Source organism: Vulpes vulpes, chromosome 4, assembly GCF_048418805.1.
Source record: "Vulpes vulpes isolate BD-2025 chromosome 4, VulVul3, whole genome shotgun sequence".
Taxonomy (NCBI): domain Eukaryota; kingdom Metazoa; phylum Chordata; class Mammalia; order Carnivora; family Canidae; genus Vulpes; species Vulpes vulpes.
Window position 1 is genome coordinate 87,690,703 of NC_132783.1, and position 21,712 is coordinate 87,712,414.

The 21,712-nt window shown below is 52.5% G+C and overlaps 1 long non-coding RNA gene across 2 annotated transcripts in view; it reads left to right on the forward strand.

The window, feature by feature from the left end:
• The first annotated feature begins 2,797 nt into the window (after positions 1–2,797).
• LOC112928397 (uncharacterized) overlaps positions 2,798–21,712 on the forward strand; it is a 54,126-nt gene continuing 35,211 nt past the window's right edge. The window contains exon 1 of one of the 2 annotated variants that reach the window (XR_012001130.1): positions 2,798–3,351. This is a non-coding gene — a long non-coding RNA (uncharacterized lncRNA). The remainder of the gene's footprint in view (positions 3,352–21,712) is intronic. The other variant, XR_003236730.2, reaches the window with a different exon arrangement.

Here is a 21,712-nt window from a genome sequence, read left to right on the forward strand (position 1 = left end):
CTCTGATACCCATACTAGGCCACTTTATGCCCACATGTATGCTCCCTTTGCCCTGGTCAGGCTCTGACACCCATGTTGCTCCCATCCTAGCCCTGCCTGTCTTGACGGGCCCCACCTAATGGTTTTTGGCCCAGAGTAGACCGGAAGGGAAGGGAAAAATGTATATGGTGTATTTAGATGTAGAGACGGTTTACGTTTTAAAGAAAGTGATTCTATCAGATATTTTTGTATGTTTCCTCAATTTAGGGTTATACTTAGGCCTTACCCAGTCATTGTAGCCTGAGTTCCCTCCAAAGCAGAACCTGTGACAAGGGCTTGTATACAGTTTATTGTGGTGAATGATCCTAGGGAAGAGAAGCAGGGGCTGGGAAGAGTGAAAGAGGGAGGGAGGGGAGGCCACTACAAGAAAAATAGGGTTTAGTCCTGCTGGGGGCCTTATCAGGAGCTGTGCGCAGTGTGCCTCAGAGTCATCTCCCTGACAGATGGAAGAGAGAGATACTCACCCTCCAGCTTTATCTCCTAAGGCTTGGGGTTGTCCTAGGGAGTGTTAAATCCTTGTACTTTGGCATTTGTGTTCACACCAGAATGGCTGAGTGGGCTACTGCAGATGTGCTATAGAGCTGTGCCAGAGAAGTCAGGAGGAGAGACAGAGAGACAGAGATGGTGTAACTGGGGCAACAGGTTGGCAGACCACACCTAGGGCAGTGATTTCTACAGCCATAGCTGGGAAGCCATATGAAGGGGCATGAAGGTGTCGCATATACAACCTGAAGGTAATACCAATGTTAATCTGCATTTTCTATTAACACATTTTTAAATTTTAATATTTGACCTACCAGAATTTTATTTTGAAGTATAGTTTTCAAAAAAAGATTATTTATTTGAGAGAGAGAAAGAGCACAGGCAGGGAGAGGAGCTGGGAGAGCACAAGCAGACCCTGTGCTGAGCATGGAGCCCAATGTGGGGCTCAATCTCATAACCCTGAGGTCATGACCTGAGCTGAAATCAAGAGTCAGACACTTAACCAACTGAGCCACCCAGGCACTCACTCCTTAAGTGTAGTGTGAGGTAGGGATAGAGTTTAAATTTGTTTCCTGGTGGGTTGGGTAGTTATCCCCAAACCATGGTTCACTGAATCTATATTTTTTTCCACAACCATATGAAATTATATCTTCAAAGTATATTAACATTTCAGTATTGAGTCTGATTTAATCCTCTGCCTGCCAACTTCTTTGCTGGTACCATACTGCTTTAATTAGTGCAGCTTTAGAATGCATTTTAATATCTGCAAAGCAAATATCCTTTTAGTAAAGTTCTTTTTTTTAGAGATGTATCAATGACTGGTAGTAGTTTATTTTTCTAGAGGAACTTTTGAGTCATCACATTTTAAAATTCCCTTTCACCTTCCCCTGGTGGGGAGAGCTCTGTGCTCGTATATTCTTCAGTTAGGCAGCAAACCCTTGTTTCACAGATGGCCAGAAGATGTAAAAGCAAAGAGTATAAAGATGCAGATGGTGTATTCTCACTCACTATGCTGCCTGCCTGTTAATTTTACCTTCACAGCAGTCCCAGGACTTTAGGAAGGGATGACCATTCCGTAAACCACAAGTACAAGGCTCAGAAAGGTTTTGGCTAAGGTCACACCGTGAGTACTAGAACATAACAAAATCACAGTTTTGTATTCAGAAGGCTCACTAGAAAGAGCATCAGTCCAGGAATCAGGATGGAAGTCTTTGCTTCTTCTTCTTCTTCTTCTTCTTCTTCTTTTTTTTTTTTTTTTGAGATTTTATTTATTTATTTATTTATGGGACACACAGAGGCAGAGACACAGGCAGAGGAAGGAGCAGGCTCCCTGTGGGGAGCCCAATGCAAGACTCGATCCCAGGACCCTCCCTGGGATCACGACCCAATCTGAAGGTAGATGCTCAACCACTAAGACACCCAGTTGCCCCAGAAGTCTTTGCTTCTAATGGGAAATCTTTGGTCCTGGTATGTTTCCATTGAAGCATAATTTTCACTGAGCTCCAAAAGGATCTGCCTAGGAGTGAGATGTATGAGATTATTAGAACAGAAAATAGTGGAGCATCTTCTATGAGGGTCTTTAAATAGAGAGACTGGTTCTAAAGACTGTGTCCCTGACACACACAGCCAGTGCCCCCCTCTCCACTCTTTTAGTCTCCTCCACCCCCACCTTGGGCCCTGCTGATGGTGGATGCTCCCTTAGCGGCCACTGCTGGCCTCTGTCATGTTGCCTGCCACGGGCCTGCCTGGGCCTCAACCCCTTATGGTCTCCTTAGCCTACTTCCTCTTAGGTTTGTGGCTGGTTCTCTGGTCATCCCTGAGTCAACTTTTCTGTTCTCCCTATCCAGACCCTCCCCAGCTGGGCCAACTCAGCTCTGCAGAAGCATCCCAGGAACAGAGATATAAAACAAGGAAAGAAATGAGTTTCTTTGGTGAAGTTGCTTCTGGCCCTCAGACACTGCTCTTTTTGGTATATTTTAACTATCCTAAAGAAACAGGATGCTACTTGTTTCTTGGTGGTGAGAAGGCATAACCGAATGCCTCCTCTGCACCAGGCATTCTAGAGAGCACCTTATTTCATCTCCGCAGCAATCCTATAGGAAGCGATGCTTATGCTCATGGTACAGATAAGGAAACGGAGTCCGCAGGGCTTTGGAACTTGTATTAAGTCATGCGGCATGTTAACTGCAAAGCCAGGGCTACAATCCAGGTCTGTCCTAACTCCAGGTTCAAGTCCATGAATGTGAGGCTGGCATCCTACTGCGTGCCAGGCACCGAGTTTTGGCTCCGCAGCTGAGTGGATCAGCTGTGGACATTTTTTTTTTTTTTTGGTAGGTCTTTTTCTTAGAGCCGTTCTTCATTTTAAGCACATCGTGTGTTGACTTTTGGAGTCTGAGCCACTGATCTGGGCATATTTGGAAAAGCTGTAGAACAGCGAATGTACAAAGATCGCATGAGATGAAGTCCTATCTGCTGGGCCAGTCAAGCCTCTTGTGTTTGCTTTCATTTTCCTTTGGCTCGGGAAGGGATGGTTTGGTTCTGCAAACGAAGGCTGAGGACGTCTGCCAGCTTGCTAACTGCCTTGCCCCCTGTCAGATGTGTCAGACTCACAGAACATTGCTCCCCAGCTGCAGGTCCGGGGTTCCTGCGAGTGCCTGAACAGAAAACCACTCGTTTCCCTTCGCAAGAGAGGTGCCCAAAGCAGAGATTTCAATATATTCCAATTTAGCCAAGGGAAGCCAGAACATGGATGCTGTTGCCAAGGAAACCACCTCCTTCCTCCCCGTGTGCTGCACATACGTGGATCACTTCATCTCTCCGCTCTCCAAGGTAATATCATAGCCCTGTGCTTGGGGAAGGGTTTTTAAAAAGGCATATAAAACCTCTTAGCATCGAGAAGATTCATTAAATGATCTCACTCCAGAGAAGCTTAAATTATTCTTTTTAGACCCTTTTATGCCGAGGATGGGGAAATGGCTGAGTCAGTGCTATCTCTTGTAGCCTAGCTTGGTGTCTTGGTGGAAACAGTTTTCAGGAATAAACAAATCAGGGTTTGGAAGCGTAGACAGGGAGAGGGTGTGTGTAATAATAAGGAGGCCATTGTGTCACGGTCATGTCACCGGCTAATCCCCCCGAGTAGATCTGACGAGACCATCTTGATCCATGGGCCTCCTGGGTGCGAGGCCACGTTTCACAGGGCAGCCTTCAAAGCGCAGACAAGAGAGGGTCTCTGTTGCAAGGCCATCTGTCAGAGGCCCCTTGTCGGGAAACTGCTTGGGGATTTCTGCTGCCCAGTCTGGTCCTGAGCCCACATCTAGGGCCATTTCAGTCCTCATTCCAGTGTCCGGTCTCAGTCGGCCTCCCGCTCCCCCTGGCCACTGCCATCCCCTCCTCTCCCCAGTCTGCCCTGATTCTGTGTGTCCAAGTCAGCAGGGATCACCGCCCCCTGTGGCTCACAACAGAGAAGGCAATGGGGTCTCTGTTCTTGCAAATCCTCCGAGAGCTCTGCCCCTGGAGGCTGAGAAACACCCACTTCTTCTCTTTGCCCATTCATTCCCTAAATGTTTACTGAGCACCTCCTATGCACCATTCTCTAAGCCAAAACCTGGGGTCATAAGCCAAGCAGGACAGACACACGTCTGCCCACTTGAAGCCAACTGGGTGACATTAAACAATTAATGACACAACTGAATTATTTAAGTACAGCCAGTATCCTGATTTAGCCTGGATCTCCCACCCCAGGTCTGAGGCTAGACTCGCAGCTCAGCCCAACCTGTTTTGGCTTCCATGGGTATGGACATCCATTGTGTTCCCCCCATGGCCACACGCAGGGCAGGTGGCCATCAGTCCCACAGCTTCCTTCCTGGACAGGCCACGGCTTTCCTGGTGTACCTGCTTTGTGGCTGGTCATGATGGGAGCACAGTTAGAGGCCAATAACTACCCCACGATGTCACAAAAGTTCTAGGGCTCTGTCGTCTTCTGAAGCCCCAGTCCCTGCCTGAATGGCATCTGGGATGGCAAACAAAGTCCTTCTCTGACTCCACCCTCTGCTCTCTTTCCAGGTGGGACTGACCGAGCTGCATTGCCCAGCTTCCCTCGATCCCAGCCCCCTCCTCTGACAGCTTATTCAATACCAGGCAGTCCTCCAGGCTTAGGGACACTGACTTTAGAACCAGACACCTGGGCTTTGAATCCGCCCCCCCCCCCCCGCCCCCCTCGCTGTGACTTTGGACAAGTTCCTTACCCTCTCTGTTCACCTGGGGTTTCTTTTTCTGCAAAACAGAGATAATGGTGATATCTGTCTCCTCTGGTTATCATGAGGATTAAATGAGCTCATAGATGTGGCGTTCTTGATTCACAGTAAGCGCTATTTACATTTTGTTACTCATATTGTCAGTAACTAGTTTCCCTGCAGGTTGGCCTGGCAATGCAGAAACTTCTGGCTCTGCCCCTTGTGGCCACGTGCTTGTCTCCACAGGGCTCAGCCAGGCCTGAAGTGCCACAGGTCTTTCCGTGGTGCACCTTGGGAGGGCTGGCTGCTGAGGCTAATGGGTGCTCTGCTTGGGCCTTTTTTTTTTTTTTTCAAAAAAAGATTTCACCTATTCATGAGAGAGAGAGAGAGAGAGAGAGAGAGAGAGAGAGGCAGAGACACAGGCAGAGGGAGAAGCAGGCTCCATGCAGGGAGCCTGACGTGGGACTCGATCCTGGGGTCCTGAGGTCACGACCTAGGCCAAAGGCGGCGCTAAACTGCTGAGCCACCCAGGGATCCCCACTGCTTGGGCATTTGGAGGGCTTCCGTGTGTAGGAGGAAGATGACAGTGACAGTGGAAGCAGAGGGTTGTCATGGAAATGCACCTGTTTGGGTTATGGCAACCTGGGTGCCCTGGGCTGGCCCTGGGTCTCCGCCTCACCACTGGTTCGGGGGGACGACGGACAGAGACAGCTGTCCTTTGTCTCTGCTCTTGTGCTACAGCTGCCTCTCTGTCCCGTGTGAAGCGCAGCCTGGGCTTCTCCTGTATCCCAGGGCCCTGTGAACATCTCATGCGGTGATGGGGTCCGAATAGCGTTGGTAGCGACTATTGCCTGGATGGCTTCCTGTGTGTCTGACGGGGTTGAGGGGGACTGATGGGTCTCGGACACCCCCTTCGAGACTGGGCTAGGAGGCTTTTGTGCGTCATCTCATTCAACCCTCCAGTAATGCTCAGGAGGATGGAGCGTCCTGATCTTAGCAGTGAGGAAGCTGTGGTGTAGTCATGGGTCCCCTGCTCCGAGCCTCTCCTAGGAGGTGGCAGTCCTAGAGTTGGTGGCCATGGGTCTGTCTGCCTTTGCAGCTCACAGAGGCCGTGTCCCTGCATATGTAGGTACTCCTGGCCCTTGGGGAGACTCCATAGCGTCTAAGAATCAGCAACACGGGCTCCCCATCTGGGTGACCAGAGTCAGCAGAGGCTCTTTGCCAGCTCAGTGGCAACTTCACTGCCGTTGTTGGGGGAGTAGGGGGGTGAGGGGATTGGGGAGGGATGGGGGTTGCCTGCTGGGGCCTGCCAGGTGCCCTGGGGCCAGAGGGTCCTGCTGTCCCTGTGCCCAGGAGGCACCTCCTGGGGGGGTGGGCAATGACTTGTGTCAGGGCTCTCAGACCTGCACTGGCAGTTCTTTCTGCTCTTGTCTTTTCCTCCCTTGCCCACCTGCTAAGCTCGCTTTCACACACAAAGCCTCCCCCTGCACCCCAGTTTCCCTTCTCAGTCCCTTGCCCTGCTTTTGTACTTTATGGTGCGGGACTCTGATGAGGAAACTCATTAGAGTTATTATTCCGTGCACAGAAATATGTCTTTCATCCCATTCATATTTCATGTTCCTCCCACTTGATCTTTTGACGCTTTTTAATTCCTGATATTACACCACACACACACACACACACACACACAGCTCTGGTCGGGGATCGTTCTTTCTATAGAGTTGTCATTCTTGCTCTCCGTGTGAGGAGTGCTCCCTGTTGTAGGTTTATTAACTTCTATAAAGGATCTCAGTGTGTCGGGATGGACGCACTGGTGCTGATGCAGGGGAGGTGACACTGTGATGGGAGGTGTGAGGACCGTGGGCAGAGGGCTGCACCGCCCCTCTTGCCCCGGTCACTGTCCTCCCTGGAGGCCCAGCGTCCGTCTGTGGAAGGGGTATATCGTACCCAAGGCCTCGTCCAACTCCCGCGTTTGGGGCTAATTGGGGCTCTTGGGGCACAATAAGCAGGTGGTTTAAACTCAAGATAAAAGGAATATTTGGGGAGGAGTCAGGGCCGCCCACGGCGTCACAGAAACCAGCTCTGAGCGGGGCCGAGCAGGGCAGGGCCCCTGCGCCCCTGGACCAGCGAGCCGGGACCCCCCCCTACCCCCCGGACCATTGCTTTAGGCTCCGCGACGTCAGTGGGGAGACCCTGGAACCCCGGGCCCGGTTCCCAGCTCCGCGCGAGGTCCAGGCTGCAGGGATTGGCTCAGCGCGGGTCACGTGCCCGCGGAGGAGGCGGGGCGTCTTGATTGACTTTGGACTACGAGGGCGTTCATCCAATGAGGGCGAGGCGCTCCCCGAAGGAGGCGGGGGCTGCAGAAGGCGGGCCCTGGGTCCTGCGTTGGGGTTTCTCCAGACCCCGGGGCACCGTGCAGGCCTCGCGGGGCGGGGGGCGTCGTGGGGGAGGTGGCGCGACCGCTGGGCAAAGAGAGGAAGAAGCAGGTTTTTCTGGCTCTGAATCTTCAACCAAGAGACCTGGTTGTGGGCCTCAGAGGTTGTCCCCTGCTTGCAGGGCTGGCAAAGACCAGCCGGGAACTATTTTTGACTTTCCAGGCCATGTGGCTTCTGCCACAACTGCTCAGCTTCGCCCCGATGCCTTGAAAGCAGCGGTGGCCCATATGTACATGAAATCAAGCTTTATTCCCGAAAACCAGCAGCAGGGCTGGATGGAGCCTTTGGGTCACAGGGTGCTGGCTCCTGTGCCAGTTGATTGCTCTCACGTCCTAGGACAGAAGGTCCCCCGTAGCAGTCCACGCGCTCTGACTGGTTCTTCCACTTGCCTCTGCTTCCGAATACCCCAAGGAGCCTACGGAGAACACGGATGCTTGGGACCCAGCCCAGACTTCCAAATCAGAATGTGCAGGGATGGCCTGGGGTCTGGGCCCTAGGTGATTCCGACCTGGGCCTGTTGTGACCTGGTCCAAGATGCAGTCAAGGAGACAAGACCCTCCAACATGAAGTGGCCCAGGGAAGCAACAGGTGAGAGAGGGCAGGCTTGGGAGCTGCGGGGAGGGAGGGGATCCCCAGGGCTAAGGGAGAGTGTGTATGAGTGTGTATGCAGGGCAGGCTTCCTGGAGGAGGGCTCACGGTGCCCTGAAGGGCAGTCTGAGCTGCCACAGTACTGATGTGACGTTTTCTACCTGTCAGTCTTGGCTCCTAACTAGCCAAGAGAAGAGGTGATGAAAAGTCCAGGTGAACAGCTTTCTGTTTTCATCCTTCCGAAGGGGGCCACACCCATGCCTCAGCCTCATTCCTCTCGCTTCCCTCTGAGCCTGTCCTTCCCCTTGCAAATGTGTCCTGCTCCCTTCCAGCCCCACTTTCCCACAATGCCCCTTTCTCCTGTGTCCCAAGTGACACCCACCTGTGCATCCTTCTAGTACTGACCATGTTCTGGCAAACTCAGCCCCTTCTTGCTATAATTTTTAGTAAAACCAAGAACTCTGGAGGTGGTTCTCTCCCATCTCTCCCTTTCCATGTTTTTTTCTCGAAAAGACACCCTAAAACCTTTGGGGTCTGTTCTGGTGTGGCAGCGGGGAGGGTGCACTCTGTAGGTGCTAGCAGAGCAGTTTTAGCCCTAAGGATGAGACAGCGCTAATGCTCCTAGGATGCCCTGGCCCTAGAGGTCTCTAGTTCTCACTGCTCTGGCCTTGGACCCAGACGGGGAGCTTTGCTTATCACGGTAGTAGGCATCTGTGGTCTGCCCGATATTCATCTCCTCTTTCTGGCACTAGAACATCCTTTTCTCTGGGAATCCATTCTCTCCCCACTCTGAATCCGTGTGGATTGTGTATGATGTCTCCAGAGTGGGGATATGACCCAGGCCTGGCAAATCAGTGCATCACATTCCCCTGGCACAGTAATTGGCCCGGGGATAGGTGGGTCAATGGGCAAAGTTAGTTCAATGTTGGCACTTGTGTGGGGTAGTGAAGAGAACTCTTGTTCTGGATTTGAGGTTGTGATGCTATCAACCTGGAGCTTTTGGAGTCCCACAAGTAGGGAGAGTGTGCTTGAGCATGACTATAGCACAGAGGGGAGTACAGCAGGGGGTAGAGCAGAGAAAGAACCAGAGAGCCAAAAAGAGAGCAAACACTGGTCCAGAGGGTGTGGTTCCAGTCCCGGGATCCAGCTGGACCTGAAGCCAGAAGACCTACTTATAAGTCTTTTTTTCTGCTATAGGAGTCTCACATTCTCTTTTTGGATTAAACCAATTCAATTTGAGCTGACATGTAGCATCTTGATTGATAGTTTCCTTGATAGTGGCAGGGTGGGTCCCTTAGCAGGAATGCCTGAGCTGCAGGCAGACTATACCCAGGCCCCTGTGAGCCCCTCCTTGTCTTAAAAGAAGAGCTCAGATTAGTGCTCACCAGACAGGTACAAAATAGTTCATCACAACAGGGTTAAGCATAGGCCTTTTGTGTTCTGGTCCATTCCTGTCCCTGCCTCTCTTGCGGTAGCGAGCATGGTCCTCAGTAAATGTGTTGATTGTCTGGCTGGTTGACGGGTAGCATGGCTCTCCTCCACTATCCAGTCACCCGAACATTCTCATGCCATCCCAGTCTCCTTAGTATCATTCCACCTACCCACTCTCCAAGCTAGAGGCTTTGCCTCCTTGCTCTCCTTAATATGGGGTGCCTATGAAGGAGAGCAAGGAGACAAAGCCCCCATTGTTACTTTTCCATCCTCACTCCCACTTGCTTGGCATAGACCTCAGCCTTTTGCAGGAGGAAGCCACATGGCCCTGGATCTGACACCTCATTTCAGTGGCCTCAGTTTCCTTGCCTGTGCGTGGGCATGAGGCAGTACCCTAAAAATATGAAGTGCCCCCAAGGATTTGAGTGTGAAGGGAAATCACTAGTCCCCTGGGCACTCAACAACAACAATAACCCATAAAATGGAGCAGAACAAAGGCACAAAGCCACCTTCAAGAGTGAGGAGGTCAAGATAGCTCAGAAATCACTGGCTGAATGTACATGAAGTCTGAGCACATCAGAACGCAGTCTTGTCAGCCCTTAATAGGAACAGAGGACATCGGGTGGCCCAGAGGCGCACACTGGCAGGGGCTCTGAATGACTGGCCCAGGCCTCTGTCTGTCATGAAGGAGGACATGTCACAGCCTGGTAGCCTGATGCCCCCAGCTCCCCAGCTCTAGTGCTTGGGCTTCCTGTGTTGCCAGTCACAGCAGGACTGTCTGTGATGAATATGCTGGCATTTGGGTTTTGCTCATCAAGCTTGTGAGCTGTGAGTCAGCATCCTGGAGCCTGTCTAAGTCTGGGTACCGATGACTCGGCGTTCTGGTTTGTAGGACGGGGTCAGGCCCTGGCCCTGGGCTCTTGAGGTTGGGAGGGTATTGGTGTAACTGGTGGGCCTACCCCAGAGATTCTGATTGACGAGATTGGGGTGGGGGCAGGCCCTCCCGTTAAATAACACCTCAGCAGGCACTGAGCACAAGCAAGGGGAGACCCACTGCCGGGACACAATGACTGCACCACCAGGCCGCCTGTCGGCCTCCTTTCCTGCCTCTGTTGAACCTCTACACTGGGTGCTGCTGATTGGCTTCAGGGCTCACTTGAGTAATTTGCACAGAGCCCATTTTAATTCCCCTGAGACCCCCTGCAGGCTTTGATGGCACTGAACATGAGACAGCAGACACTCTCGAGAAGGAAAAATGGCCTCTTTATTTGGAAGTTCTGAACACAAAGGAAAAAGATGTGCCAGCAATTATAATTCCTCTGAAGCTTCAACCTCTGGACTCAGAGTTGGGTCTTGTCTCATCTGGGCTTTGCTCTCCCTGGGTGAGCCTGATTCAGCGTAGATGTGTAATCATGACCCTCCGTATGGCAGGGTTTGGCTGAGATGACCCCCCCACTTTGCAGTGAGTGGGCTTTTTAGGACTAGGGGGGTTGTGAGCTGTCTCCCAAAGCATTTCTGAGCAATGAGGGCTGAGCACAGAAGCAGCAGCCCCCCACTCCTGTGCTCCAGAGAGGTGGGCGAGTCTTCCCCTGGTCCCTGTCCAAGGCTGCAGTCAGGAGTGGTCATCCTCATCTGGCTGCTCTGAGGAGCCACTCAGAGAAGTGCTTGGCTTCTACTCACTGCTGGCTGTATTACTTTATGTGACTTAGAAGAGCAATAAGTATGGTGACTGTAGAGAGCAGGACATTTTTCTGGCCAGGCTCTGTTGACCTGGACAAAATCATCACAGCTCTGTGATACATTTTGAGCCAAAGCACATTCACCATCGGAACAGTGGACATCATTAGCATGACCTCATTTCCCTTGCTTGTTCCCTCAACAAATCTCTGCTATCACCTCCACCTCAGTCTCTCTGCACTCGACCTCGGGTCCTGCTTTGCAGAGAAAACAGAACACGTCAGATGGGAATGCCAGTCTCCTGCCATCACACTTCCAAATATAAAGACACCATCCGCCATCCTGTCCTCTTCCCCAGGCTCTATTGGAGCAAGGCTAATGCTACCACTTGCTGCCTTCATAAGGACCTCTCCTTGCTCTATCTTCATGCCCCCCCACCTTGACTAAAGAGTCCCGTCAGCATTGAGTTAAGTTTCTATCTTCATCTTTAAATGGAGTTCTTTCCTTCCACTTCCTCTGCCCCTCCTCCCACTCAGTTCCTGTCTTAATCTTGCTCACTTCTGTTGAAAGCTGGGCCTGTTGAGAGGATGGTCTGCACCCTCCCTCCCTCCATCCTCACCTCTCACCTACCCCATAGTCCATTTCAAGAGAGCCTCTGCTCCCATATTCTTCCCAGGGTGCTCTGGACAAAGTCACCCATGGCCTCCATGTCACCAGATCTGAGGGACGCTTTTCATCCCTTACCTTACACTTACAGAAACATTTGACACACTCATCGTCTCCCTCCTGCAAAACCTCTTCCCTTAATTTTTGGGACACTGAATTATCCTATTTTCTTCCTCTTTCTCCATCTCCTTTGCCTCACCTCTGTGATTTCCAGACTTCAGGGCACCTAGGAATCGGTAGTGGGGGAGGGGTTGTTAAAAGGCAGATCAGATTCTCAGGCCCACACACCAGACTTTTTGATTTGTGGTTTTCCTGCAGCCCCAGGAATCTACATTTACCAGTCTTCATGGGCATCTAATAACACACATGGTTTTCGAGCACGTTTTATGAAATCTTGCCATAACCATCAGCGGTCCTTGGCTTGGGCCTTTTCACTCCTCACCATTCACATTTCTTTTGAAATCTCATCTGGTTCAAGGCATCAGCTGTCACCTAGAGGCCACTCTCTCCACCCCAGTCCTTGCTTTTGAGCTTCAGAACCACATACCCATCTACCTACAAGACAGCTCCACGAAGCTGTGCCAGAGACACTTAAAATGTTCAGAGCAGAACCTCTCATCTTCTCCCAGCTTGCCTGTCCCCATGTTCCCCTTCCCTGTCACTGGCACCATTAACCACCCACTTATCCAAATGAGAAGCTTTGACTCCCCCCCACCACACACACACCTTTTCTTGCTGCTGCCAAAGACCCAAGCAATTTCTAAGTTCTATATTTTCTTAACTCCTAAATGGGTCTCAAATTCTCCAGTTGCTCTTCATTCCCACTGCCACTGTGCTGTCCAGGGCTCCATGATTTTTTTTTCCAGATGAGCCCCTACGTGGGTTCTCTGCTGCCAAGCTTGCTTTCTCCATCTGGTTTCTGCACAGTCACCCAGGAGCCTCTTCAGAGCTTCCGTCTAAGGTTAGGCTCCTGGGTACCACTCCCCTACATTCAGGCCTGTTGTCCTCTTGCTTCTGCTTGAACAAAATCTTAGGCCAGCACACAAAGCCCTTCGTTGCTCCTCTCCTGTCTCTAGATACTCACTCATCAGCAAGATCAAGTAGCCACTTCTCAAGCCTGGCTCAGTCCCAGAAAATTTGAAAGATCATGACAAATGTTAGTAAGTTTCTGTGCTGGAGATAAAATACAAAGGGTCAGATTGTCAAACCAAGCTCCTTGGAATCAGAGCTCTTACCTAGTGTTAAGCTTTACTAATCATTGCGAGGATACAAATAATTGTGAGGCACAGGTAAAGCATGAGGTCTAGAACCACCAATACTGCTCCCCAGGGCCTTTCTTGCTACATTAGGAAGTGCTCTGCCTTGGATTTGTCAAAAGAGGTCTCTATGTGATACGTGCAAGGCATCTCTTGCTAAAAAGGGAGCTATTTGGCCATGACATATCTCCATTTTATTCTCTGATAGTTACCTGGCTTACACAACATTTCCCAGGGAGTCGTGCCCCATAAATCCACAGGGTCCAGGTTTGTTTACCATAAGTAGTCCTAGACAGATAGGGTACATCGTGCTAAAAGCATTCCATAGATAAGAACTCTTCTGCTGGCCTGAATCATCAGTGTGTTGCCAGGGTCTCTGTCACTAGCGTGATTATGCGGGGATTTGACCGGGTCATCGTTCTTTCTTCCGCAGTCAAGGTGGCGGTGGCCTGCTCTGACTCCTGTTTTCCTACCCAGTCCTGCTCAGCCCACCTCCGGCCTGTTGGTGTTTCCCAGAGCTCCGTCCTTGGCCTCCGTGCTTCTTCTACACGTGTGCCCCAGAGGATCTCTTTCTCCAAGCCTGTGGCTTCTGGTCTCTAAACATAAAAGTCTCCTGTGTCCATAGCTCACACCCTTGGGTTTCAGACCCACATAGTCCGCTGCCCCCCAGATTGATATTGCCCCCTCAATGTGCTCCAGGTCCTCAAACTACGTGCCTGTCACTGACCTCTTCTTTGCCCCTCCAGATCTGTTCCTCTGCTGGCTCGCCTCTCAGGACAATGGCACCCACACCCACCCGGTTGCCCAGAAACGGAATCATTCTGGTCCTCTTACTTGCTGGCCCTTTGACTTAGGGTAAATCCGAGGGATTAGATGCTCCGAGCCTCAGTATGTGCACGTGTAGGGTGGCGATCAGAACAATATGTGTTTCCCAGATTGTTGTAGGATTAAGTGAGATGTTGCAGTAGTGCTTGTCCCGGTGGCTAGCACACAGTAAGTGCTCAGTAATTATCAGCAAGGGTGCTTGGTCCCGGCTGCCTGCCATTCCCTGTGGTGACTCATTGCCGTGTGCTACGATGTGTACAGATGTAGTCCTTCCTGCCCCTTCATCACTGTCTCTTCAGTGCCTCCTGCCCCTGCCTCCTTGGGAACTGGCCTCCTGGATGGCCCCTTCGTCTCCCATCTACAGACAACTCTCCTCCTCAGTCACACATCTGATTAGGTCACTGCCTTGGAAGGCTCTGTGCTGCTCTTGGGATAAATTCAGGCTCTTTAAAATCACTTAGGAGGCTTGACGAGCTCTGGCCACTTCCTGCCTCCTGTGGCTCCCTAGCCCAAACACTAACCAGTTGGCACCCTGAACTTTAAGTTCCACATGTCAGGATCTGGTCCATGCCCTCCTCATGGCCTGGAAGACACTCTGCCTTTCCTCACCTCCACCTGAGGAACCCTCGGGCCCTCTGCTGTGCTCCTGCAGTGCTCTGCATGCCCCCCATCACAGCGCTCTCCAGCCGAGAGGTCACTGGTGGGTTCTACATTGGGCCCCCTCACGGGGCTGTGAGCCCAGGAGTTGGGGCCATGGCTGGTTCATGCTCTTATCTCCAGTGTCTAGAACAGTTCCAAGTAGAGTAGGTTCCCAATAGCAAATGAATGCAGTTGTTACATGGGGGGTCGTGGGAAGGGGCTGGTGAGGAGGGAGGGAGGAGCCCCTGAGGCTGGGGCTTCTGACTTGAAAGGAGTTGAGACAGGCCACTGTAAGGGAGCTCCGCTTGTACTGGAGTTGTACTCATGAGCTCTTTGGATCAGGAGGGCCTGGTAAATGTGGCAGCTGACCCTGGAGATCAGGTCCCCCACCTCCTGCTTTTATTTATTTGAGAGAGTGAGAGAGAGAGAGAGAGAGTGCACCCGAGTAGGGGAGAGGCAGAGGCAGAGGGAGAAGCAGGATCCCCACTAAGCAGGGAACCCGACTTGGGGCTCGATTCCAGGACCCCAGGATCATGACCTGAGCCAAAGGCAGACACCTAACCGACTGAGCCGCCCAGGAGCCCCTGGAGACGAGGTCCCATGATCCAAGACTTGGCAATTAGCCCAGGAAAGCAAGCCCCCATGGCCTGCCGCCTCCATTGCCCTCCGAGTGAGTCTCTGCAGGGCTGGGGCCCAGTGCGTCATCTGCCCCTGGCAGCGGTGGAAGAGTTGGTGGGTTCTCACAAGGCTTCTTTCCTTCAAGGTTGTGTTGTGCCCTTCACGAGAGGCCTCCTCTAGATCCGCTAGTCCTGCAGCAAACTAGTGCTGAACCCCACAAGGCCGGTCCATTTTGTTCCTGTTTCATGCCTCTGGGGAAGGACAGTTGGGGCTGGGGATGGGGTGGGTATTATTCCCAGTTGTTTCTGCCACCACTCAGAAATCGCAGTGAGGGGGCTTCGGTGCTCACTAGGGAACAGTGGGAATAAAAATCACCTCTCCCCCCCAAAAAAAAGAAAAAAGAAAAAGAAAGAAAATCACCACTCCCTGTCCCAAATTTGACTTTGGCCACTGTCCCCTAATGAAGGATGACTTCTGACCGTGTCTATAGTTCATTTGTCTCCGTATCAAAGAGTCCTGGGGAAGGAGGGCGCAGGAGAAGGTAGGGTCAGGCCTCATGCCCAGGCTGAGGCACCTTGCTCCCTCGAGCTGCACGTGGTGTGAGGACGCACCCTCCATCTTTGGAAGGGCTCCCTGTCACCCTTCCATCCCGTGTTGTGCAAATTCCATTGTCTCCTCCATCTCCTGACTCTGACTGTAGGTGGCTTTCATCTCTGCCCATTTTCTGCTGGCTCTGCAGAGGGCAGGTGAGGCCCTGCTCTGAGGAGGGCTGAGGTGGGGAGCACCAGGGAGAGGGGAGTGGGGAGGAGCAGAGAGGCTCTCATTCTGGGCTGGGGCTGATTACTTCTAACCCGGCAGCAATCAAGTGCGCCTCACCACTGTCAGAATTAATTCCCTTCTCAAGCTCCCCTTCAGGTAGGTGAGAAATGCCTGTGCCTCCTATTAACATGAGCGTGACCCCGTTCCTTGTGAGATGAAGACCCCGGTCTGATTATGCGTGGGGAGGATCCCCACCTGCCTGCCCTGGGCAGCATGACAACAGCTCACTTGCCTTAACTGGCAAATGAACGGTCCCACGTCTGTCCTTTCTCTGTAATGCAAAGATAAGCCCACATTTGTCCTGGTGGGGGACAGGGTCGGGGAGAAGTTCTAGTCAAGTACGTGCCCAGCAGTGTTGGCAGTGAAGGGGGAGGCTGTGCATAGGAACAGCCGGGAGAGTGCTGGGCGGCCTGGGGCCAGCCTGCTGCTTGCTCACCTTTGGGACAGAGTCCCTTCCCTCTGTGCGAGGAGACGGCTGCCCCATTCCATCTAGAAGGGCTTTTGAGTCTGATGCTTGCTGATTCCAGGCTGTCACTGAGCATGAGCTTAGAACCTCATAAAAACTGGACTCCACCTGGATGTCCGTCGACAGATAACTGGATCAAGAAGATGTGGTATATATATGTCTACCACACATACGTGCGTGCACACACACACACGTTGTGTGTATACATGGGCACACACGATGGGATATTACTCAGCTATGAAAAAGAATGAAACCTTGCCACTTGCAATGACATGGATGGAACTAGAGGGTCTAATGCTGAGTGAAATAAGTCGTTCAGAGAAAGACAAATACCATATGATTTCACTCATGTGGGATTTAAGAAACAAAGCAGATGAACATTGGGGAAGGGAAGGAAAAATGAAAAAAGATGAAAATTGAGAGGGAGACAAACCATGAGAGACTCTTAACTCTGGGAAACAAATTGAGGGTGGCTGGAGGGGAAGGGGGTAGGAGGAGAGGGTAACTGGGGGATGGGCGTTAGGGGGGCCTGTGATGTGACGAGCACTGGTTGTTGTATAAGACTGATGGATCCCTGACCTCTACCTCTGAAACTAATAACATTTTTAAAAATAAAAGAAACCTGGGATCCAACAGTTTCAATGTTAGAGGCAGGGTCTAGAAAGTTCTCTAGAAAACTGAGTGAAGGAGCCAGATTAGCAGGTGGATAAAGACCCTCCCTCATGATACGATGCTGCTCCAGACCCCAGAAGAGCTTCTCCTCCTGGCAGCTCAATGCCCAGCCTCGTTTGTGTGTGCAGTGGGAGGGAGGCCGAGGAGGGGACGGTGTGTATGTTCCTTCGTTCAGATGCTCTTGTGCGCATCACGTATTTATTGGTGCCTCCTGTCATCAGGCCGCATGGGAGAGTGGAATGACGTCTGTGTTATATGGGGCTTCGCCTCCTGCTCACGCGGGACCTGGACAGACAGCTCCTGGCCCCTTGGATGTGGCTGTGTCCTCTGCCTGCCTTTGTCACTTGTGGGAGGATGAGCCAAGGTGGCATTCCTGCCTTGGAGTGGCTGTCACCACAGGCCATCCCCTTCTCCGTCCTCTGCACGCATGGCAACCGGCCTGGCATCCTGGAAGATGCTGAGGCCATTCAGAAGCTCCACTGTCCATAAGTCCTGCAGCTCTGCAGTGGGGCAGCCAGATGCCTGGCCAGAAATACCACTGATACAGCATAGGGACCAGAGCCCCACAGTCTGGGGACACAAGACTGACTGAGGTGTGTGACCAGAAGCCGTTTCATGGGATGGCACAGGGTTGAGTCTGGAGTGGGTCATCATTTGGAGGAGAGGGGAGAAGGGTCATGGGGTGGGGGGCAGGAAGCAGTTGGAGTTATCTTAGGGAGCCACAGAATGTGAGGGGGATGAGGGGGAGAGGGAAGCCTGGGTGCTGGGGTGTGGGAAGGCGAGCACGCTGTGCGAGGTGGTGCTTCTGTACAGGCCCTGGGGGAGGGGCACCCGGACCACCCAGTGTGGAGAGTGCACACCTGGAGGTGCTCTCCCAGGCCCCACACTTGCAGGACGGCAGTCTTGGGGAGTGTTTCCTCCCCATCCCTTTTCAAAGATTTTATCTATTTATTCATGAGAGAGACAGAAAGAGAGGCAGAGACACAGGCAGAGTTCTGGAGAAGCAGGCTCCTCGCAAGGGAGCTGATGCGGGACTCGATCCCGGGACCCTGGGATCACGCCCTGAGCCAGAGGCAGGTGCTCAGCCATGGAGCCACACGGGCACCCGTTTCCTTCTGCTTTATTCTCTAGTACTAGACACTGGACTCAACTAGTCCCAGTTTCCGTCCTCTGTTCTCTTCCTTAGCTCAGAAGTCGATGGAACACTGCCATTCACTTGGTCTTGGAATAATTTGCCCTTTCTTCTTGCAAAAGAGTAACCACCCCACCCCAGCCCTCCTGCTGTCTCCTCTTCGGCCTGCAGTTCTCCACAGCACTCTGTCTGTCCCACAAGCCCCACGCGGACTAGTTTGGCTGCAGCTCCCAACGCTAGAGTCTTGGCTCTGTGAGGGCAGGGACCTGGGCTGATTGGCTTGCTACTCTACCCCCAGCCCTCAAGGGGGCTGCTCTAACCAGGAGGCTTTGGGTGCATGGTTGAGGGAATCCTTGAGTGGACAGCAATTGGGTTGATGGTTCTTTGATCACCTGTCATAGAGCACGTTCGTGTGGCAAGATCCTGAGTAATTCCCCCAAACCGTTGCAGTGCTCACTCGTGAGTGGTAGACATTACAGGACGCTGCTCCGGGCTCCCAAGGAGATGATAGAACAATCCTGAAGTCATGCAAAGGGCTACTGGCAGGCGATGTCTCTCACCTCTCTAGGTAGTCATGGCTCATCTGGGGTACCAATGGTCACGGTGACAGCGGGGGTGAGCTGGACGGCAGTGGGAACACCACAAAGACAGAATGGGGTTTTGACTTACTGACAGCCTTGATTTGAATGAGGTCCTACAAAATGGCATCGAGAAGGGACGTATCCTCTTCCCCACGGTGTTGGTCGGTGTCATGATGTTGACCGTATTTCCTTGTCTTCAGCAGGCAGCCAGACTGGATTCCATCTTCTGTGTTACTCAGGTCCCCGTGGGCTGGGGGTGTGCAGAGGAGGGAGGGTCCCCATACAAAGTGGAGCAGAACATCAATGGATACAAACTGCTGTTAGCCTGATTCCTACTCCCAGCACATCTGTGGGCATGCTGGGGTGACTGCCTTGCCCTCCCTTCCCCCAAAAGCCCAAGTCTGCCCTGTGCCAGCCCTGGAGGTGGGCTCCGGGTGGGGAGGCACACATGGCAGGACAGCTGCTACAGCCAGGACCAGGCACAGATGAGACGGAGAAGCAGAACGGGGGAGCGGGAGGAGGTGGGGTTTGGGTGGGGATGGCACACGGTGTGGGGTCATCAGGGGCGAGGTGACTCCTGAACAAAATTCCAAGATTTAGAACAGGATTGTAAAGATTCCTGAGTCTATGAGCTTATTTGCAGGGTTGGGATGGAGAATTCTAGGCAGAGAGACCAGCAAGTGTGTGTGTATGTGTGTGTGTGTGTGTGTGTGTGTGTGTGTTGGGGGGGTGGCTACAGGTGGCTTCCTGGAAGGTGCTGAGAGGGAGAAGGGAAGGAGGTGGCAGGAGAAGGTGCTGTGTGGGAGGGGAGGCCCAGCCTCACTTGTGAAGGCCTTGGCTCCCCCAGCCATGGTGACCAGTCGCTGATGGCTTTGGGTAAGGGAGTGACTTGGCCAGATCTCTTTCAGGAAGAGCAGCCCTGGTAGCAGAGTAAAGGATAAAGGAGGGGGTGAGGCCAGAGGCGGGGCTTGGGAGGCTGCTGAATGAACGAAGGAGAGGGAGTGGTAGGAGCCCCATCCAGCCTGTGGCTGAGGACAAGGACAAGGACAAGGACAAGGACGGGACAGGTGGACTGGCCAGGGCCTGGTGACTGACAGATGCTTGGGCAAGGAGGAGGCCTAGTGCAAGAAGCCAGTCTGGGCCACCCTCCCCCAAACCGCCCCAGGATGTGGAGCCTGCAGGCTCTGGGAGGAGGCCAGTGGTGTCACTCCCCGGGATCGGGCCCCCTGGAGCTAGACCACATCTGGGGGCTGGGGACGGGGCTGTTTCGCATCCCTGGGTGCTTGGGAGGTAAAATTGTATCTTGTACATCCTGTGTTGTGCTCCAGCTTGAGCCAGACTCACTTGGGAAGGGCTGCTTCTTGGGATTCTTGCTCCCCTCCTTTCTCTTCTTTTCTTCCCTTCCTCCCCGGGATGTTTCTCCAATGTCCTCCCTTCCGGTCATCTCAGGATGAGCAGCTGGGGAAGGGGAGCTGTGGAGTATGCCCAATCAGGGAAAGGTCACCATCCCGAGATTATAACCAAGGCCTCTCCCATCTCCCCATGCCTCCCACATGGTGAGAAGCCAGACTCCATAGCTTAGCTAGAAGCAAGTTCACTTCGCACCAGCAGCCGGGCAGCTTGTGGACCACAGATTTCCTGCTGGACCTTCCAGAGCACGTACCCAGTCTCTTCCTGATGGGGGTGATCTGTCTGCCCCTCAATGTTTTCTCCAAGTAGGCAAGACCTGTGTTGCCTAAGTCTGTGTTGGCAGCAAAGTGCAGGTAACATGCACCCTGGTCTCAGGGGCCGATAGTCAGCTGTTGATCAGCTGCATCTTATCCACCTGCGTCACCCGCACCATGACCTCTTGTGGGAGCCCTGGGCTAGGGCTGTGCCCTCACCTCGGCTGTGGAGGAAGGAACCCTGGCCCAGGTGAGCTTTCTCTGAGCAACGCCCTGGGCTCAGTGCCGGGGACCCAGCCATGTGTTTGGCACTTAGGTCACTAGAGCTCGGAGGTGGGCGCCGTTGACCTTGACTGCGATATCTGTGAGCAGAGTGGAGAAGGTTAGAAAAGGCTCCTTGCTGTCTCTGCTAACTTCTAGGTTGCTTCCACAGCTCTGTTCTGGCTTCTCTTTCATCGCTGATGTCACTAATGCCGTATATTTATTAATAAATTCCCTCTGTCAGAGATACCGAAGGTGCTTTTGTTTTTCTGACCAGATGCTGACTGATACAGATGTTTGACGAGGGTGGAACATCTAGAAAGCAAGGGGGCATGGTAGGCAGACTAGTATCTCCCCTGAGACGCCCATGTCCCACTCTCCGGAGCCTGTGTGTTGCCTCATGTGGCACAAGGCACCGGATTGTCCTTGGTTATCCACGAAATTATCTTGGATTATCTGAGGAGGGGGGGCCTGGAAGCGCAGGGCCTCTGTGAGAGGGAGGCAGGGAGGGAGAGTCAGGGAGGGAGGTGTGATGTGGGAAATAGTGGTTGGATTGCTGGCTTCGGGACCAGAGAAGGGCCACAGATGGAGGAATGCAGGCCGCCTCCAGATGCCGAAGAAGACAAGGGAACACATCCTCCCTAGAGCCTCAGAAGGAACTCAGCCCACCGACGCCTTGGTGTTAGCCCAGTGAAAACCATGTCAGACTTTTGACCTCTGCAACTGCAAGATAGTGGATTTATGTTGTGTTAAGCCAGTAAGTTTGTGGTACTTTATTATAACAGCAGAGGGAAACTGATATAGGAGTGAGAATTTAAGATGCCGTAAATCACACAATGGAGTTTGGATCTTATTCTACGGGAGTGAAGGCTTATCACTGCTCAGGAGTCCGGGTGTGCTAAGCGTATGAACTCTGGAGTCAGGCCGCCTGGTTTGAGTACCAGGCTTGTGGATGATCAGCTTTGTTAAGCCAGTGGTTTTAACTTCTCAAAGCTGCAGTATTTCCATCTCCAGGATGGGGGAATAGTGGTTCTTATGTCATTAGGATAGTGTAAGGATTAAATGAGATGATGCATGCCGGGTGTTTGGCACAGTGTAGGCCAGGAAAGCAATTGTTACTGTGACTTGTTTTGCAACATTGGGCTAGACAGTGTCTCACCAGGAGCCTTGATCTCTGTATCTACCAGGAGGAGGTAATAGGAGGCCCCTCAGCCTCCATACCCCACAG